Genomic DNA, 20,153 nt, shown 5'->3' on the forward strand with positions numbered 1-20,153 from the left:
AATTACAAAAAGTTTGAAAAATCGATTTTTTGCTGGTTTTTCGTACTCAAAAGAACAAAATCCGACCGCAACTTCGAGAAAACGGTGAACGCATAAGAAACAATCCCTAACATCGAAACTTCAGCCGAGTATTATTTCGTACTTACTCTTTAATTTCCTGAAAGAAATTTGAAGAAAGAAGTTTTTAACATTTACAATCGACAAGTTTAAAAAGGTCAAATTTGTATCCTTGGAAATGTTAATAAATGAAGGCGAACTTTAACTGTTGTAAAAGGCCACTGGTATATGCCGCTTCCTAATAAAACCCATATAGAATAAAACCTTGGCTATTGAACTAACTTACTGGAAAGTTTAAGCTCTGGAAATCCAATATAGTCCTCACACTAAAGTAAGCAATTTGAGTATCTGAGTAAATAAAATTTATGCAAATTAGACGGCCCGCTGAATGAATTCATATTTTTAACGCAAAGTTTTGTTGAACGAACAACTTACCATTGCTTGTCACGATAGAAGTCAAATCCATCTCTCAATCTGTTTGTTCTGTGAAGTGGCAACTCATCCATACCTGATTTTGACCAAAATGTGTCAAGCAACTTCAGCGCTTGAGCCATCTAAACACTTCCCACGCAGCGCTTATTACGCATTATCAGACGCTTTAATAATAATGAAACCCGATTATGTTTTGGTCCGAAAATAACATACAATGATGAAAATTAACCACTGCTCAAACCACACAATTAACAAGGTGAGTATTATTCTTATTGAGCGAACAAATCAGGTACTAGACGGGATAACAAGATCATATGACGTGTAATTTAGCAAACGTGCAGAGATTGGTCACGCTAGCTTGTCGCAAATGACGGTACGTGCTATACTTCGTACACAATGTAAACAGACAAAGAAGCAATTGCAGCTGTCCCAATGAAAAAATGTACAACTTTACGTCTGTTTATAGATCATCAGTGTAGAAATATTCGACTCTAGGAACAATATTAATAAAACATTTCCAGGTCAAATGCTCCTGGAATAAAATTTATATATTGTCACGAACTGTTTCGCCACTTACTATTGCACGTGCCTCTACGATATTATTTTTAATTGAATTATTCCCGTCTAGTATTACGAATACCGAAACAGCGTTAGTGGAGTTTGTCTCGTTTGTTGGGAGAGCTTTGTTTTTTGTCATGGCTTCGGCAACGTTTCACTCATGTAGTTTTTCTGGTTTATTACACGACGCCACACCCTGTGGTTTAAGCAGCGATTATCCAGGCCAAGTTGAAGTTCTCGCTTTAAGAAATTGTACAAGGGACATTTCGAGGCACTGCGAGCTGTATGGATTAAAAGCAGATACAGCACTTGACACTGAATGGAAACTGCTGTTAGCAAGAGCAGGTAAATCTTATGTACTGTCTTACCGTCTTACGTAGCGGCTAATAGTGGTGTACATTTCCATCATCTCTTTATCACAGACCTCTAGATGGTCATGTTATTCTAAAAAAATCTTCGGGTGCTTTCCATTCAGCCCAAAATTCCGCAAGTTTCGGTTAGAAATCAAATGGAGTGGAACATTTCGGTTCGGTCCTACCAGAATATTTGGGAACGCCTTTGAAGCTGGTCCAATTTGACCGGTCAAGTTATTTCGGTCGGTCGAACCGAAAAGTCCCCTTCCATTTGACAAAATTATAGTCCCCAGTACTTTTGTACCGCTCTTTTGTATCCTGCTTGCAAGAACGATAAGCAAACGAGTTCATCTCTTTAAAAATCGCAGGCTTTTATCCGCGGCGTTAATATTTTGCAAACCTAATATTAACGCTTACGATAGCAAAAAGGTCTTTATTCACCGCGGGAGTATTGATAATGATAGCGGTATGCATGTAAATTCATATTTTCTTTTTTTAAAATGATGTATAACTTAAGTTTCGAACTATAATAAAACAACTAATGCCTAGTGACAAAATAAACAGAAATACTGAAGTAACATTGATGTCTAAACGTCTTTTTTGTATGTTACAGAACAGCTCAAACTCATCTCCAGGACAAAGTGATACCAGTCAATCTGTTGAAGAGTTCGCAGAAAGCCTTGGATGTCTAACAATCGCTGATGACACCTTTCTGTCACCAGACACAATAAGCACAGCTTCCACTCAGAGTGACGAGCCCACACCTGTGATCTTACATGAGCCGCGCGAAAAGCTGAGTGAGTTCCTGGCAGCATGCAAACTTGAACCGCTTGGAAAGCCATGGCTTTCTTGGAGTGATTCCTCTGAGCGAACAAGACAGCGTCAAACAAGGAGAGCTACAGAAATAGTAGCAACTGTGCTAAAGAGCATCACCCCTGATAATGCTGGTGAACTCTGGCGACGTTTAGCCTCTTCTACGGCTATGAACAAGGCCCTAGGTGTAAGCGAGTTGTCACAGTCAGAGCATTTGTATTTAGAGGCCCTAGCAGAAGCGTACCAGAATGCAACCAGCTGGGATACCCGTAGACAAGTGCTTTCGATTATGGCAGGGGTTGGAACTTTCAACGACATTTCCCGTTATATCCCGGGGTTGACAAGATACCGATACTCCATGGCTAATTTTCATCGATCACAGTTTGGCCGAGGCGCTCAAGTTCCACAACAGCCTACCACATGAATACGAGTAGACTTGAGGCAGCTTGACCACTTGCTTGGTTTCATCACGAGCCCGCATCTTGTTCAGGACCTTCCATTTGGGCAAAAACATCTCAAGCTTTCGTCTAGTGAGGTTATTCAAGTACCTAACGTAATCCGTATGATGATACCCGAGCGAGTGATACAACAGTACACTCAGTACTGTTTGGAGATCAACTTCAAACCATTCAGCGAAACTACTATGAGACGGGTACTCTTTGAGTGCAGTGCCTCTGTAAGAAAACTACTGCAGGGCTTAGATTATTTTGCAGCTGAAGGTGCTCGCGCATTTGATGATCTCGTGGCCCTCGTACGCCAAATAGGGGGATTAGGTTCCGGCAAGGAGTGAGAGACTACAGTTGTGAAAGCTCTTATGACAAGCAAGCAGTATTTGAAGGGGGACTATAAGGTAATGTGAATTCTGACTCCAGAAAGACAGCTTGAATAAAACTAAAAGTAAGTACTTATTTTACCTCGTCAACAAAATCATTCCGTAAAACAAATATATATTTTGTACTCTTTTTCTTCACTAAATGGTGCACGTGTAACTAGCTTACATAAATTCTCGAGATTAACAATGCGCGCACGAGGATAGTTTTTTTTCTAAGGTTAAGGTTAAAAGTTATTCGCCCCCTTACGTTAATAAAAAGTTAGATTAAAAATCATTTGATTAACTATTATATTGAAGTATAAGCACAGACAAACAGTAATCTCAGTTTTGTTCTATCAACAGGTTCATGTCACAAGCCCCTCTAACGTAGCAGAACATTGTGTGTTGTTTGCTCTTAGCGACAGTAGTGATGCAGATTACCAGCAACAATGCAGTCACCAACACATTGATCTGTGTGACCGTTGTCAAAGTCTTCAGGAAACTCTGGCAAAGATTGAACGGATCCTTGGCGAGACGACCTTTCCGACTCAGGACGCGAAAGACGAAGCGCTAGTTATATTCCAGACAGCCGAGCTGGCCATAATGTCCTGGAAATGCCACATCCTTAGATCAGCTAACCAAGACCAAGCGAGAATAGATGCACTGGAGAAACTTGACGACAACACTGTCTTGATAATTAACGACTGGGCCATGAAGTTCCTGCCACAAAAACACAGAGAGTCCCAAACCGACTGGTTTGGTAAGCGAGGTATCTCCTTAGGTTAGTCTAATGAAAATTCACAATTCTTCCTTTTTAGAATTATTTCATCGCGCAAATATATATATTTTTTTATAGTTTGAGTAAAAAGGTGTACGTTTATCGTTTTTTATAGCCTTCAGACGCATGAAAGGCATCCATTTCCCATCCTGGTACGCAGGAGGAGCGGGTGTCTGCCACCCCGTGGGGTTTTGCTTTGTAAAAGACTTAAGCCCCTTAGACCCTTTATAAATTTATAGTCCTTGATTTGTTCTTCAAAATTTTTAAAACGAACATTGCAGAATATGGCGGTTCTGAAGAACATGTCCGGTCATAAGATGTAAAAAGCAAACATCTGTTCGCGCAGCAAAGTGGACCAAAGGGGCACTTTTCACAGGCTGTGCAGAGTGAAGTATTGAAGTAGGTGAACAGTGCTGTTAATGCATATCTTGTTTCTTTATGTGTTATCTACTTCAGAGCATGGCATTAGTTGGCTTTCATCTGAGTTTTCTTCTGGAGACTTTAAACCCCTTAGCCCAAAACCGACTCAGTCAAGGAAGAAGCAAGAGACGGAAGTGGAGCAGGTTCATGATCCCACTGACAATACAAATGAATCGTCATCTGTGTTTACCTGCCCTCAGGATGGGTGTGTTAAGGTCTTTCAAAAGCTGTATTCTCTCGAAAAGCACCTATCTTTAGAGAAATGTACCAAGTCTTTAGAGAAACGGTCTTTGTTAGACCTTGCCAAACTAGACTACAAGTCCAGGTTGGAGGAGGGCATGACCAGTGAAGTTATTTCGTTTGCGTCCTTTAGGGATACAAGAGAGGCTACATCCGGCGAAGTAGAGGTAAAAGAAGGATGGGCGCTAAAGCCGAGCAAAAAAGCATATCGCTTTAACCAAAACCAGAGGGATTATCTAAATGCGAAGTTTACAATTGGTCAAACCAGCGGCAGAAAACTGGACGGTGATATCGTATCACGTGAAATGAGACGTGCACAAGGACCTGATGGTGTTCGTTTGCTCAAAGTATCCGAGTTTCTTACCCCGCAGCAGTGCACTTCATATTTCTCACGTCTTGCAGCGAAGGTCCGACGGCAAACATCCGACGACGCTGAAATCCAAGCTGTAGTAGAAGAGGAAAACTTTGCCATGGCAAGAGAAACAATCCTATCCATCACGCTACAGCACCCCATCACTTACGATCAGTACGATATCTGTGCCATGGCCAAGGGAGGATCTCTGGAGCGACTTAAACTTGGAATGCTTCAAAACATTTGTCAGTAACTAGAATTAGAAGTACCTCCCCAGCCTGTTCGCCGCAAAGCGCTCTACGTTGACCTGCTGAAAAAAGCCGTCATTAATTGCACTTGCCAGCTCCGTGGGAAAAATATGTAGAAACAGAAAGTACTACCCTGCTCACAGACGTTTTTCTGTTTTGGGAATTTGGTGCGCGCACAAGATAAGCGATTGCTCGTGAGAGAGGGCGGAACGCGCTTTTTTTTTATCCGTGCACTCGACGATATCTAAAAATGAAGAGAGTCTGTGAACAGGCTAGTAAAGTACACAAATTGTAGAGTTTTGCCTAAACGGTGTTCTCACTTCTCCTCAGAGGCTTGCTTCCAGGAGTGAATCATTCACCATTTGTTCTCGCCGGAATAACTAAGTCAAGAAAAAATCTATTTTGTTCATTGTTTTGCTTCCTTTACTTATTTTTGAAGTTTGTTTATGTTTAAAAGAGCGTTCCTTTTCGGAAAGTGAGATCATTTCTCGTTTGTCAGGATGAGTCCTTGTTACAAATCAGTCAGTTACCTTTCAGCTCGTGACTATTTGCACGTTATAAATGTCTCTTCCCGCTCTGACAAATCAATGACACCTTATCTTATAAATGTGAAGAGGTATTTTAGCCTGCATAACAGCCGCTTTATGAGCCAAGCGAGGCGAACGCGGCATTTGCTCGGAGCAAGAAACGAGTGCGAAGCGCGAGACGAGGGATGGAGAAAAATAAAGCTTTATTTTTCTCCTCCCCTCGTCGCTTCTCGCGCTTCGTGCAAAATGCCACTTTCGCCTCGCTTGGCTCATAAAGTGCCTTTTATGCAGGCTGGACGTATTTCTGCAAGTTCTTTGAGTTAACCAAAGATAACTTTGTTTATCTTCGCTAAACAACACTTCTAGAGGTCTCAGAGAAAGCGTTACGCGCGAGAATGTGGAATTTTATAACACTCCACATCGCGTATTCAGCCCTGCGGAGTGGTTCTCTTTTTCTCGCGCTCGCGGCGTGAATTGGTCATAGTTAACTCAAAGATTATTATTAGCCTCAATAGGCTTTTCAACAATTTTGAAGAGGTCTGGAAGGTTTTAAGGATGCGATAAGCACACGCAAGTTTGAAGTTGTGTTGTGGACAAGTTCTAAATGAAACTGAGAATTTCTAGTTACCTGGCTAGGGTTTCCTGGTTTCGGAGGAAAAATCATAAAAAAAAATCCAAAACAAAACTAAAGCAAGCTATAAAGTTGACTTTTATGCTTTTTTTTTTCTTTTTTTGCTGCAGGGATTATTGCAAGGTGGGAAATTCGGGAATAACGAACTTATTAAGGAAACATTTGTGTTTGAAATATTTTGGGAAATATTATACCACTCTGAATCAAAAACTGTGATGAATGTCTTTCACAGCCGGTCAGCATATGCATGTGTCCAGGCCAATACAAATATATAAATCAAATAAAGCAAGAAGGTCTGTTCTGTGAAAAGTTTATATATTTTTTTTACCAAAACAAAGGCCGAAAACAGAAGTTATTGAGTATTTCGTGACAGTTTGCTAACGTGACCTTGGCATGTAACCGATTTCCGGGTCAGTAGAGGTCATAAGACCTTGTGGTGGCTTGAAATCTTAACTAAACGAATTCAAAATCGAAGTCAACGGTCTCGAATGCATTTAATTCTGCTTTTTCCCCCTGAAGAAAACTATTTTAAAATTGTGGTAACGGAGTTTCGTCAAGCGATGACAGCTTCAGTTCGAAGTTGCGATCTCAATGATTTCGCTGGTAGCAAAGTAGCTAAACAAACGTTTTTCAGTCGTCATATAAAAAGTTATTTACGGCTCTTACCAACACAGCTGAAAGCTAGAAATAACATTTTCACTGTAAAGACATATTTCAAGCAACAGTAAGTAGTCCTTTTACACTAAACTTTGCATTTAGTATGAATTCATTCAGCGGGCCGTCTAATTTGCATAAAGTTTATTCTCAAATTGCTTGCTCCAGTGTCAGGGCTGTATTTAATTTCCAGAGCTAAAACGTTCCTGTAATTTGCTTCAATAGCCAAGGCTTTATTCTATATGGGTTTTACTAGGAAGCGGCATATACCAGAGGGCTTTTACAACGGTTAAAGTTCGCTTTCATTTTCTAACATTTCAAGAGACACAAATACGACCTTTTTAAACTTGTCGATTGTAAATGTTAAAAACTTCTTTCTTCAAATTTTCTTTTAGGATTTTAAAGATTAAGAACGAAATAATACTCGGCTGAAGTTTCGATGTTAGGGATTGTTTCTTATGCGTTCACCGTTTTCTCGAAGTTGCGGTCGGATTCTGTTGTTTTTAAGCGCGAAAAGACAGCAATAAAACGATTTTTCAAACTATTTGTTATTTCTCCCGTACAATGAATCGCTTGAACCCAAAACTATTTTTTCTTGAATTAGGTCACTAAAAGGGATGTTTTGGCAAAAGAAAAAAAAATTCAATTTTTTTACGAGTGTCTTGCGATTTTCGATTTTCTCGGAAAATGGCTCTTAATAAGGAAACATTTGTGTTTGATATATTTTGGGAAATATTATACCACTCTGAATCAAAAACTGTGATGAATGTCTTTCACAGCCGCTCAGCATATGCATGTGTCCAGACCAATACAAATATATATTTTACTATACTATTTTAAAATTGTGGTAACGGAGTTTCGTCAAGCGATGACAGCTTCAGTTCGAAGTTGCGATCTCAATGATTTCGCTGGTAGCAAAGTAGCTAAACAAACGTTTTTCAGTCGTCATATAAAAAGTTATTTACGGCTCTTACCAACACAGCTGAAAGCTAGAAATAACATTTTCACTGTAAAAACATATTACAAGCAACAGTAAGTAGTCCTTATACACTAAACTTTGCATTTAGTATGAATTCATTCAGCGGGCCATCTAATTTGCATAAAGTTTATTAACTTAAATTCTCAAATTGCTTACTCCAGTGTCAGGGCTGTATTTAATTTCCAGAGCTAAAACGTTCCTGTAATTTACTTCAATAGCCAAGGCTTTATTCTATATGGGTTTTACTAGGAAGCGGCATATACCAGAGGGCTTTTACAACGGTTAAAGTTCGCTTTCATTTTCTAACATTTCAAGAGACACAAATACGACCTTTTTAAACTTGTCGATTGTAAATGTTAAAAACTTCTTTCTTCAAATTTTCTTTTAGGATTTTAAAGATTAAGAACGAAATAATACTCGGCTGAAGTTTCGATGTTAGGGATTGTTTCTTATGTGTTCACCGTTTTCTCGAAGTTGCGGTCGGATTCTGTTGTTTTTAAGCGCGAAAAGACAGCAATAAAACGATTTTTCAAACTACTTGGTATTTCTCCCGTACAATGAATCGCTTGAACCCAAAACTATTTTTTCTTGAATTAGGTCACTAAAAGGGATGTTTTGGTAAAAGAAAAAAAAATTCAATTTTTTTACGAGTGTCTTGCGATTTTCGATTTTCTCGGAAAATGGCTCTTAACTCATTGCCAGCTAGAAATACGACACTGTTCTTAAAGTGAATAAAGGGTAAGTTTCTAAAGAAACTGTGGTGCTGCGTCGGTGGGAGAGTATAGCAGGTAATTTAGTGTTAACAACTGGGTTGAAAACGTAAATTAGCCACCGTAAAGGGTAAAAAAGCTGACGTTTCGAGCGTTAGCCCTTCGTCAGAGCGATTAGGGTCTGACGCAAAAGTTCCTACACCGAAATGATCATGTACAAAACAAAGACCGCTGGGATTCAGCGGCAGTGATCAGGTTGGTTAATGAAAAGCTTATCGAGTACCTCCAGCAGCAGGACTTCGTAAGCCACACAATTATACCATAAATGGATCAAGTTACTGAGCACAGCAGGGTGGGAATGTATCTTCATCCCATCAATATCGCTGTGGGTCCTTTCAGTAGCCTGCTGTTTCTCACCCTGAATCAAGAAACGGGTGGATCAAATTTGTATATAGCTCAGTTGCACAACCCAGTTCAAAAGGTTGAAGTTCTTGGTTGAAATTCGCTCTGACGAAGGGCTAACGCTCGAAACGTCAGCTTTTTTACCCTTTACGGTGGCTAATTTACGTTTTCAACCCAGTTGTTAACACTAAATTACCTGCTGTTCTTAAAGTGGACTTCTTTGGCAGCAACAGACTCTTTAAGCGGTCTTTGTTTTGTACATGATCATTTCGGTGTAGGAACTTTTGCATTGTCTTCCTAACTTCAGGACTTGCCTTGTTTCTTAAAGTTTTCAAAATTGCCAGATTGCCCTTCTTATTTTCGAGCTTCAAGTACCAGTTAGCAAAACCAGCTTTGAGACTTTTGCCGACATGAACACTGTCCGTTAATGGTATAACCAAGGACAAAAACGGGTCTCTTGTGCCCTTTTCCAATTCTTCTAGGATATCTTACATAATCCTCTTGGGTTTCTTCTATGGGTTTTTTAACATGGTAACTACAAAAAACGTAACTTACCTAACTATTTCCTTGAGAGCCTTTAAGGAGACCGCCTTTCGTGAAAGCTGAGCCTGACATTTTTTTTCCGCTCTTCCCCTTCTCGTAAAAGACTGTTACTCAATTTATTACGTCCGTTATGTCGAAGTCCGATTCATCGCTCTCGATAGTGGCTGACATCTCTATTTTTTTCGCACCGATTAATAAATTGGTCGGTCACCAAGAAATCAAAGGTCACCATAACAGGACAGGGCAAAGCTAAGAATGTCCAGATATCACCAAGGAGTCGCAAAGAAAACAACAGCAAAGGGCAAAGGCTGTGTACCTGGCACGTGCTTAGATAAGAATATCAACGTTTGTGCGGCTTTCTTTTTAGCCTCCTACGCAGGCGTTTTTGGGGATTGAGTCTCACTTTCGCTTTGTGTGGTTAGAAGTGAAACGCGATCCTCTGAAAACGGCTGCGTGGGAGGCTAGGCTTTTATGGACTTAATAAATTCGCGTCAACGGACTTCCCAATTCTCGGTTCGTTAAGGTGGCTATTTCCCGAGTCCCGCCCCTCAAAATTGCCGATTCCCGTGTCCTGTTCATAATAACAATCCCGCATCTCGCTCCCTTCTTTCTTTAAATTCCTGAATCCCGGCCTTCAAGTAAGCCCAATCCTCTGAATAGGCAATTTTACAGTTGTGTACTTAGTTGCCAAGCCTTTGATTCGGAGGGAAGCTGAAGGTGACCCTGTTATGATAGAGACCAGTATCCAATTAGCATGATAACAAAGTAATTTGCATTTGCAACTTTGCAACTGTACACCTACCACTTCCCTAGCTCAATATTAGCCTTTAATTGTCATCAGTTGACCGTGCTTGGGTTGGGGGAGAGGTAGGTACATAATTACTCAGATACTGGCATCGATCTCAATATCCACAGCGGAAGTCAGGCTTCATGACAGAGACGTGACAATGTCCAGCCAATGTCCTGCCATCTTGATTGAACAAGCTTGGTAATTAAGGATTTATTGTATGGCAAAAAGATTTCGCTTTAATAAGAATTAAGAATGGCTTGTTTACTTCGACAGCCGTGAAAGAAAGCCAACTGTTTTTGTAGCAAAATAAAGTTATAGGAATCGTTTATGTTTTGTTTACTTTGATTGTCTTCCGCCACTTTGTTTGTCTCTATCACCGACATTGTCCACGAATTACGAACTTGGTACTGACTCAATTTTTTTCTGGCGCGGAATCAAAGCAGGCAATCCCGAGCGGGTGGTATGGGCCCATCTTACCGGTTTCGAATCGTATTGCCCACGAGCGCTACAAGCGATATAATAACACGAATCACTACGCGCGTATATCAGTGGGCTCGTATCTACAGAGCGGGAAGGACATGTGGACTAACGAGCACTAAAAAAAATTAATGCCATGCAGATTGTTTGGATTCGCTTGTGTCTTGAATGTCTGAATTACAAATATTGTATATTGGTGACTTAAAAAACAAACAAACAAACAAAAAAATCATCCCACAGTGGGTGGAGGGGGTGGCGATCACAGGCACACCAGGGTCCACACCCCAGCTTAACCCAGGTACAATTTTGAGTTTTGTTTGCACTCAACACTTTCCTTAGATTACACGTAAAATAACTCGTAACCACAGATTGATCATTTCTTACGGGCATCGACTGTGTTTCACTAAAGCTTCCAGAATTTGGCTTGTTCTCCCTTTTGAATGAAATGAACTAATCCACTTACGTTTCATTAACTAATATCCTAATTCTGACAATAAAGCAAAACCAGCAGCCAGCCAGGTTGTTCAAAGTAGGTTTAAGATAACCCAGGCTTAGTGTAAAATTGTACTGCAGATCTGAAAGCTTTTAAAAGAAATCTCAGTATAAATTTGTTTTGTCTACAATTTGATAATTAGATGCTCTTAAAAGAATATAGAAAATTATCCCTAATGGTCTTTTGAACAGAGAAATATAGAAACTTGGATTAAATGATTCAGCGTTAATCGGCCTTCGAACAACCAGGCGGCAAGCCAGAGGGATTACGGTTGTCATAGTTGCACACGTCATTATACAAATGTTTGTGTACACACGTGATCTTCTTCGCTTCTTTTCACGCTTCTTGATTTTTCTTTTCCTTGTCACAAAAATTGGCCCATGATATTTTTTCACAGATCGCGACTTCTGTTTTAATCAAATCGCCTATTGATACTTTTGTCTATCATTCTTCTGGTACCTTTTCTTGTTCAAGGAGTCACGTAAACCGTGTACGCCCCATTAATTAATGTCTTTAACTCAGAATAAATGAAATATTTCTTGCTCATAAATCGCTTTATTTACTCCTCAAATTACACCTACTATCCATATTTATTGTACATATCGTACTTTTAATGTTGTACTCAATGTTCCACTAGATCTCAGAAGATCATATTCACTTCAATTGAGAGTGAGTGGTTCGTTAAGTCCCTAAACCATTGCGTCACTGGTCTCCAATCCCCTGTCCGCCATGGTCTTGTTCTGGTACACCTCCCTTCGTCTCACTCCTGGTCTCTGTAGTCTTTCTCACGTTTACCTCAGAACAGCTCACCTTGGCAGCTTCACAGATGTACTTTAGCTGCTTTAGATGCCAGGTGGACTGAAATTATAACAAAAAACCACTACATGAACAATCCAATGACCCTGTTACTTTTCCCTATCACTTATACAAGCTTACATTAAACTGATATTAGAGGGTGGGAAACGCGGCCGGCAGTTCACATAAAAAATGGAAAGGTTTCCCTCTCCACCCAAGATGTACCACGGATCGCGTGCAAACTGTTAGGGAGGTCTGAAAAAGTGCCAGGGGGTTTTGTCCAATGGACTGACCTCACAACTAGTCCCAACGATTCCCACATAAAAAATATCCAATTTCCTTGCCTCTTGGGAAGATGGGAACCATTACACCCGAATACAACCAAGTGCAGAACGTTTCATAGTAAAGAAATTGATTTGTGGATCGATTAGACTAATTTTATGAGTTGGTTTTTTTTCCTGAAACAATTTTTCGTTACAATTCTTTTTGGATTGAAGAGATAGCTGTCCATGGATCAAAACAATGGCCAATGGGAAATTCTTATTGTCATATGGCACTCATGTAATACTGAGTCACTTGATCTCTGCTCGTAATGAGAGGACTGAAATTTTTTGCTCTCAAATGTTGAATAACTAGCCTGACTCAAGTTGCCGAAAGAATGCATTAAAGCAATCAAAATTACCCCAGTTCCTGCCTGAATACTGATGCACATTTTTAACTTAAATCCATACTTTTGCCGATAATGACTGTTTTTTTTTTTGCCGAACCAAAAATGTAGATATCTGTTGTAGAGTAATGTCACAGAAGGAAAGCTGTTATGGAGGAAATAAATACGGTTTCAAGTACATATCATGTTCATGATTCATGTCTCTAAATCCTCTTGAGGGAACATAAATCATGTTCTCCTGGTGAGAGAGAAATATCTCAGTTTATAACCAATTACGTACTTGGTTGACCTTCCTCCCTCACCACTTGCATTTGAAAAAATTATCGTTAAAGCCACTAAACTTTTTCTATATTCAAATTTGTTTTTGCAACATTTGTTATCGTTCTTGACAAACGCGCTTCAAGTCAGTTACCCAAGGGTGAATAAAACAGATCAGTAGAGAAAGTAAAAATCTAACTTTCTTAGAACTAATTCTGAAATATATGTGTTACTGTCAGTCTCACAAATTGTTTGTTCAGTGTTTGATTTGATGCGATATCAGTGTCATGATGAAAAGTAAAGAACTCAAAAACAGAAGAATAACAAGTATACACCTGAATTAATGCCTGATCTTTTCCGTGCAGTGACCTTAAGCTGTGACTTTGAGGAGTCGCGTTTTTCAACCTTATTAGCAGTTATTTTAGGTCTATGTAATGTCTATCAAAAAATGTTACAAAATAGTTTTTAAGGATTGGATTGCCGAAAAACCTTAAGCCACAAACGAGATAAAATTGACTACTTTATTTTATAATCATTTCAAAGTATGTCCGGAGAAAAGTGATGCGTGCAATATAGTTCTTTGTGACAATAATCTGACTCAACAAGAAGGACAAATTATTTTCTTATTCCCACTACTTGGCTGTGACAATGAGTTTTTTCAGATTCACCTGCTTCATATGGAAATTGTCGTGCAAGGGAATAATCTTAGGAATATCCGTCATATTGAAGTTGTGATTTGTCAGATAACTTATCCATCAAATCTGAGAATTATTGCTTCTTTGCACGAATTCAATTGCAATAAGAAGAAGCCTCAGGCTTTGCTGACAGTCTCTTTAAGAAAGGAATGCGTCGGCGAAATACACATCAAGGAAATGATGGAAGAAAAGTATTTTTAACGTCCGGATTCTGGTCTCCGCTCCACCAATAGCACCCAGATTTAACTTCTAATTACTTGGAATTAGGAAAACACATGTTTCATCATCTTCAATGTTTAAATATTTATGTTATTGTAAAATGAGCAACATTTCCTTATGTTTAGATAAACAAAATGTGAAAAAACAGACAGTTTGAATTGTTCCATACTGTGTGGATTTCTATCAACTATTCTTTCATAGATTTTATATTTCAGCAAAAGCCCAATCACGTCTGCTGTTTTGCCTAAAATCACTAAATTGATTACGGCTTGAAAAAGTTTAGAGACACCGAAATATAAATACATTGTACTTGTAAATATGATGTTTGCATTTTAAAAAGAAACAACGCAAGTGATTAGGTTGTTCTTCCTTTAAAAAAAGTAAAAAAAAATTGGTTGAATGATACCAATTTATCATTTTTGTGCTAACTCAGAGAATTGTTGACGAGAATTGTCAATGTTTTTGGTTTTCGTTTTTTTTTTTGAGATCTCCAAGATCAAATTTAATATTGTAGGCTTGGAGAAATGCACTATTCAACCTTATATAGGTGATGTAAACGATAAAAAGAAGAGTTCGATGGTGATAAAGTACTAAATGTAATAACTTCCTGTACTGAAAGGGTTTTTGAAAAGTTTTCAAGAGGTTCAGAAATGTAATGTTTGCTTCAGCTTAACCAAACTCCATCCAACCGAATAATGCTCCTTAGGTTCTGAAGGGGGCTACAAAAGTATCACAGATCTGAACACCCATTCTTTCTATTCAAGGAGGGCTTTCGAGATCGAGTCTCAATTGCCTTGTTTATGGAGCGTTAAACTTGAAGTCAATTTGTGAGTAAACTTAGTGGGAATCTTCCCTTTAATTTCAAATAATAGTTTTGATGACTGAATAATCTCTTTCTTATATGATGTCAAAAAATATAAGGTTTCGTTTTCAGTTCAATCGTAGGTTGTATCAACTGTCTCAGTCAGTTTGGGCTCGACGGAGATGCTTCGTAAAACTTATTTCTAATCATTACTTGCAATCGTCGCATGTTTAACGGTCAGGGTTCAATGTATTTCTAATTATTGAAAAAATGTAACGGTGTTTAAAGTGAATCATAATCTGGACTTGTTATTTTTCCATTCAAACCATACTCCAGGGCTAAAGGACAGATTAAAAACATCTTTGAATATTTAAATTCATATTATTCCTGCTAACTTCCAACATAAGAATGGGCGCGGCCATTAGCAAAACGAGCAATTCCTTTTGGCATAGCTCTGTGACAAACATTTTAATATCATTATTCTTCTTAAAACGATACTGACTCAACAGTCGAATTCCTCAACCTTATAGGTGAAAAACGTTTAAATCTAAAAAGGATCCAATGCTCAAAGCAGACTTCCAACTAAAAGCGACAAAAGGATTAATTATTGTCATCTACATCAGCTTTTCTAAACTGTACATTTATGTACCTCACTTATTGTTCCCTTGTCCCTGCCTTTGTTGAAAATTCCTGCTCCTGCCGTAAAAGCGTCACACTTGTGACAAAAAACGGCCACTAAAACGAAGACCACAAGAAGAATGGGAACTCCTGAATTCATGTTGGTTATGTCGTATGTTTCTAGATTCACAGTGCAGGTTTACTGACTTGGGTGCACAAATCAGAATAATGTGAACCTCTTTGTACTTAAATGTCGCCTTTTATGCTTCGTCGTGTGTGGGAAGTCCTTTAAAAACGGCGTTTTTTAATCGATGAATTTCAAATCTGCTTAATAGCTATCACAACTGCTGTTGTGACTTTTGTGTGACGAAAATAAACTTTCCGCTTCCGTGTCCTATGGGAAGTCAGCGCGTCAACGCCATTAAAGGCCACTTTTGTTCCAGTTGTGCCTTTCCCTGGGGATATGTCACAACAATGACCTGGATATTAGTTGTGTAGGTCGCTTAAAAGCTAAGTGCAAATCACCGATGTTAGCTTTGCGCTAGTTTCGTTTATATTATGAGCCATCACTGCGTCTTTTAGGGTGACAAGCATGCCTCGTTATGCTGTTTAGATAGAAGTCTATCACAAAGAATTCATACTAAGTAACATTTAAAGACTGCGACATCATAAAAATTGAGCCGTCAGATCGTCAGTAGTAGGGGTCAAAGACAGCTTGACCCTAAGATTGATGTCAATTAAAAATTACATTCAAAAATTTTGAACGAACAATCCCGTCACATCATCTAGAAGCCCCCCGGGAAAATATATTTCACTTTTCCCACATTCTCACTTGTATTATTGTATCTCGTGGTCTGCCGAAAAAAGAAATTTGATCTTCAATTTTATTTGTCTCATCCTCAAAATTATACATCCTGCAGGTTGCCCACTGATCTTGGAGATTTAAACGCAAACTGCCATCTTATCGTTTTCTATTAACTTCACATAAACTAAGGTAAGTTTTCATCTTCAAAAATCATTTTGACCGTTCAACTTACTGCATCACCCGAGTATGTGGTAAGAAATATCTGTAGCTGTAATGAACGAAATAATAATGTAAACAGGAACACCTGCTTTGCAAAGTGAATGACTGCTTGTGTGGCGGTAATGAATCTGTTTAGAAAACTTTGAAATAATTGAACGGATCAAGACAAATGATCCCGCCGCGAAACTACGCTCGTAATTAGCTTGTGTTGTTTGAAAATCAGCATGAAGAGAGATCTATTTAAATCACAATGAAATTGTGATGTTTGCGTCAGATGGTGCTCTGAAATGTTAATTTCTTGCTGCGGAAAAGGGTTTTGGAGTTGCAGTAAATGTAAGCTATAATTATAATTACATTGACAGTTTTAAATCGAGTAGATACCATTACTCGTGCATACTTTTTTGGCTAATAGTTTATCACAGATTAGATTTCATTCCATTGATTCATAATTTATAAATCAATGAGTTAGAGCTGGCTTGTTTGAGTTATTGGTCAAAAAGTGCTGGAAAGTGTAGTAATGGAAGAACTGACATCTCTTTAGGCAGACAACGTACTGTTGGTGGTAGCAAATTTACCGTATGAACTGATAACGAAAAGTCAAAACAGCTTCCTCGATATTAGGTGGCAGTTCTGGTGTATCTACCGCACAGGGTAAGTATGCGGCAAGTATCACGGAAAGAGTTTTTTCCAAAGGGACTCTCTTTCCTTTGTTTCCCTGTGGTTAATAATAATAATAACTTTATTCATGTGTCAATTATGTTGCCTTTTAGGAAATGATTCAGCATATTTTTGATACAAGGCCACATTGCGTGCAAGGCGAGCCGACACGCTAATGAAAATCAAAATGCCTTGCAGAGTATCGACTAGACTAGGTGAGTATTTCCTCATTTTCCCCAGGGTGATCTAGTTCAAGAACTTTCGTAAAAATCACTCAACAAGGCTAAGAAGTTCCAGAGTGCCCGCGCATTTTCGCCCACCATATGAACCTTTAGAAAAGTGAGAGGTGTATTTCAATCAAATAGGTGAATCGTAGGAGTGTTAGAAGCAGCTACTAACATTTTAATGATGTGATATTGCTGTAAAATCATCATTTTCTTCCTTTACGATTTGACATCCTTTTTTCCACTTTTGTATAATTAAAGGCTAAAACTGCTCTTAACTGGTTAGAAGCAAAAGAACCTCTCTCATTTTCATAGCTTAAATTAAGTTTAAATATCTTTTTGTCCATAAGATATTTTCATATTTTCCCGGGCAGGGTTTTGGAATTTACTCGGGTATCTACACAATACAATGATAATGGCAACTTTTACGAAAATTCTGCGATTGTTGGGTTTAAAATGTTACGCTGTATATCAGCTACCCGTTATATGTCTTATCAATGTGTAACTACATATACAGGTTTTTTTCGCCATTAAATTCTCAAAACTATGTATATTGTTAAGTCTAAGGACTATTTCCCATTTTTCCCACCTTGAGGATAAAACGTTTTCGAAATGGCGGCTCATACTTATAATTTATCATTTTGAATTCTCTGCCTAAGAAGGACATGTTATATTTAACTTTACTTTTTTTCCGCAGCATGCCATGTCTTTCAAAAGTATGGACTTCGGCAATAAACATAAAAATGAGTCTTTTTTCTTTTGATTACGAATACAAAGGGTTCTCTCTTCGTTAATAAAATATACCCGCGCAAATCTAGTCTCTCATAGTTTGAAGTCAAATCTCTCTTGGAGATCTTTGATTTTGAAAATTTTTTAGACGTGTCAAGTTGAAATGGGGGGACTGGGTACCGCTTTGATAAGACAGTATGTGACATCTTCACTTAAGGGTCTCAATGGGGTGATGGCTTTTTCGGCTAACGGTTAAACTTTTGGCCACTTTACTGCTAACGCTTAATATCTCTCCATTGTTGTCACCAGAAAAATTGTAACAATTAATTTGTTTTATGACTTACGGTTAAATTTTGTCAATTTTTACGCCTAACGGCTGATAAATTGTGTCGCTGTTATACGGCCAGCGGTTAACCCCACTGAAACCCTCTCACTTTTGCTCTTTGTTCTTAGTATATTTCAAATGAATACAAAAAGTTTCTAAGGAAGAGAAAGCACCTTTTCTTTGAATACATTCAATCAAAAGCAAAATGAAATCCTAGACAAACTTTGTTTTGATTTCAAGGAAGATTAACTTTGAATTTCTTTGACGCCTACCCGTGAAAATCTACATTTTTTTGATTGGAACTTTTTTTTAAAGATAATTTTATTCTTTATCTAGAGCTGGGTTTTGTTCTCGCCCTTTCAATACGAAATTGATAAAGCAGCTTTCAAAATAAGAAGTGAGACCAGTGTCAGAATCAGTGATAAGTCAAGACTCTTAGCTATAGCTTAGCAACCTTTATAGCATCGCTGGCTCAGATATCTTGAAGAGGTACCTTTCTCTTCTCTCTTTCTCTCTCTCTCCCCAGCTCTTGCCGTGCATAACCGAATCTTACATGGTTTTTCATGCGCTCCTAAACGCCAGATTTGTTCCTTTGAATAGGTCTTCTGTTTAATGTTCATTTTCGAGTGTAGTAAGTTTATACTGAATATTTTTATCTGCTTCGAGTAATGTTCTCAACTTAAACCATGATTTATGACATTTTTGGGACTTAAAATTCATCTACAAAAACCTGAAAAGTGGAAGAGAAAGTGAATTCCGCAGAAATATGGCTACAAGCAAAGTAAACAAAGAAAATGGTTTAGCAGTGATTTTATAGTTCTCAGATTTATATGACCATTGCCTTGCGATTCCGATTTGAATCTCGAGCCAAACGAGAAATAAAGAAAATATTTAATTTAGATAAATAAATTATATTCCATGTAATGTCTTGTTAAACTCGTGTTAAAACTTAAGATGATGTAGCTCGTCGGAGTACTTAACTTTCAGAGTGGGTGCGGCTACCAGTCATTAAAAGACGATTGTCATAGCTGTTTGTACTTAAGCAGTAGATCACTTTTAATCCTAGAGATACAGCTTATATCTACTTCAGAGGGAGAGAAGTACAGATCGGTTATACTTTTTATATTCGTTAAATATTTCATTAAAGTGTTTTTAAACGATTCAGGCTTAAAAGTCGTTCTTCATGATATTGGAGGTTTATTTAAATTCAATTGCCATGCAAATCACCAAGTACAATTCAGCCTGGACCTCATGCAATGAAGGTCTTAAAAATTAAAAGACAAAACTGTAAAATTGACTGTACCGGATTTTTCTACAACTATACGAAATGCCGTTCAAAAATGGTGCTTGGTTAAACAGCTTTTACAAGCATCTTGAACTCTAGAGGAAGGTTACTTACCTCCCTCGATTCTCTTTTTTTCATGTTCCCTAAGCCAGCGGCGAAAGCATCACTTTTCTGGCATAAAAAGGCAGCTGATATAATGACTAAAATCAAGACAGCCACTTTTGAATTCATGTCGTTTATCGTTTGAGTTAGAGTTCACGAGTCAGAGGTTGTCTCTGAGATGATGCACTGATCCAGTTTAGTACAGAATACAGCTCAATTAAACTTCGCCCTTTATGCTCAGAAGAACAGTGGTTTTCAATAGGTGAATTTCAAATTACCTTTATCGCTTCTGCAGTTGTTGTTGTGACTTTTATGAGACAAAGAAAAAGTTTTTCCGCTTCCGAAAATTGTGGGCTGCATGTCGCCCAACATCCTTTCATTAAAACTGTTGTTTCAGTTTGAATCACTGTAAAAAAATTTTTACTCTCCGTTTTACCTCGTCAAATGATTCATGGCAAATGTGAATTTAAGGATAATTCTCTTCG

General features: G+C 38.3%; 3 long non-coding RNA genes and 1 pseudogene across 4 annotated transcripts; 3 read left to right on the forward strand and 1 right to left on the reverse strand.

Annotated features, from left to right (window-relative positions):
• The first annotated feature begins 1,037 nt into the window (after positions 1–1,037).
• On the forward strand, positions 1,038–3,063 carry LOC149047737 (uncharacterized). The gene is made up of 2 exons (XR_016184658.1): positions 1,038–1,392; positions 2,014–3,063. It is a non-coding gene; the product is annotated as an uncharacterized LOC149047737 (long non-coding RNA).
• Positions 3,064–4,586: 1,523 nt separating this feature from the next.
• Positions 4,587–5,471, forward strand: LOC149047738 (uncharacterized; annotated as a pseudogene).
• A 6,332-nt stretch (positions 5,472–11,803) lies between these two features.
• Positions 11,804–19,953, reverse strand: LOC149047739 (uncharacterized). 2 transcript variants are annotated; one of them, XR_016184779.1, is made up of 2 exons: positions 19,681–19,953; positions 11,804–12,126 (listed from the first exon to the last, which is right to left on the reverse strand). It is a non-coding gene; the product is annotated as an uncharacterized LOC149047739 (long non-coding RNA). The 2 variants fall into 2 exon arrangements; XR_016184778.1 differs by lacking the exon at positions 19,681–19,953 and adding an exon at positions 15,354–15,793.
• LOC149047740 (uncharacterized) lies at positions 16,355–18,040 on the forward strand. Its single transcript, XR_016184780.1, has 3 exons — positions 16,355–16,997; positions 17,117–17,218; positions 17,925–18,040. It is a non-coding gene; the product is annotated as an uncharacterized LOC149047740 (long non-coding RNA).
• Positions 19,954–20,153: the final 200 nt, after the last annotated feature.

Source organism: Pocillopora damicornis, chromosome 3 (genome assembly GCF_964200805.1).
Source record: "Pocillopora damicornis chromosome 3, jaPocDami1.2, whole genome shotgun sequence".
Classification (NCBI taxonomy): domain Eukaryota; kingdom Metazoa; phylum Cnidaria; class Anthozoa; order Scleractinia; family Pocilloporidae; genus Pocillopora; species Pocillopora damicornis.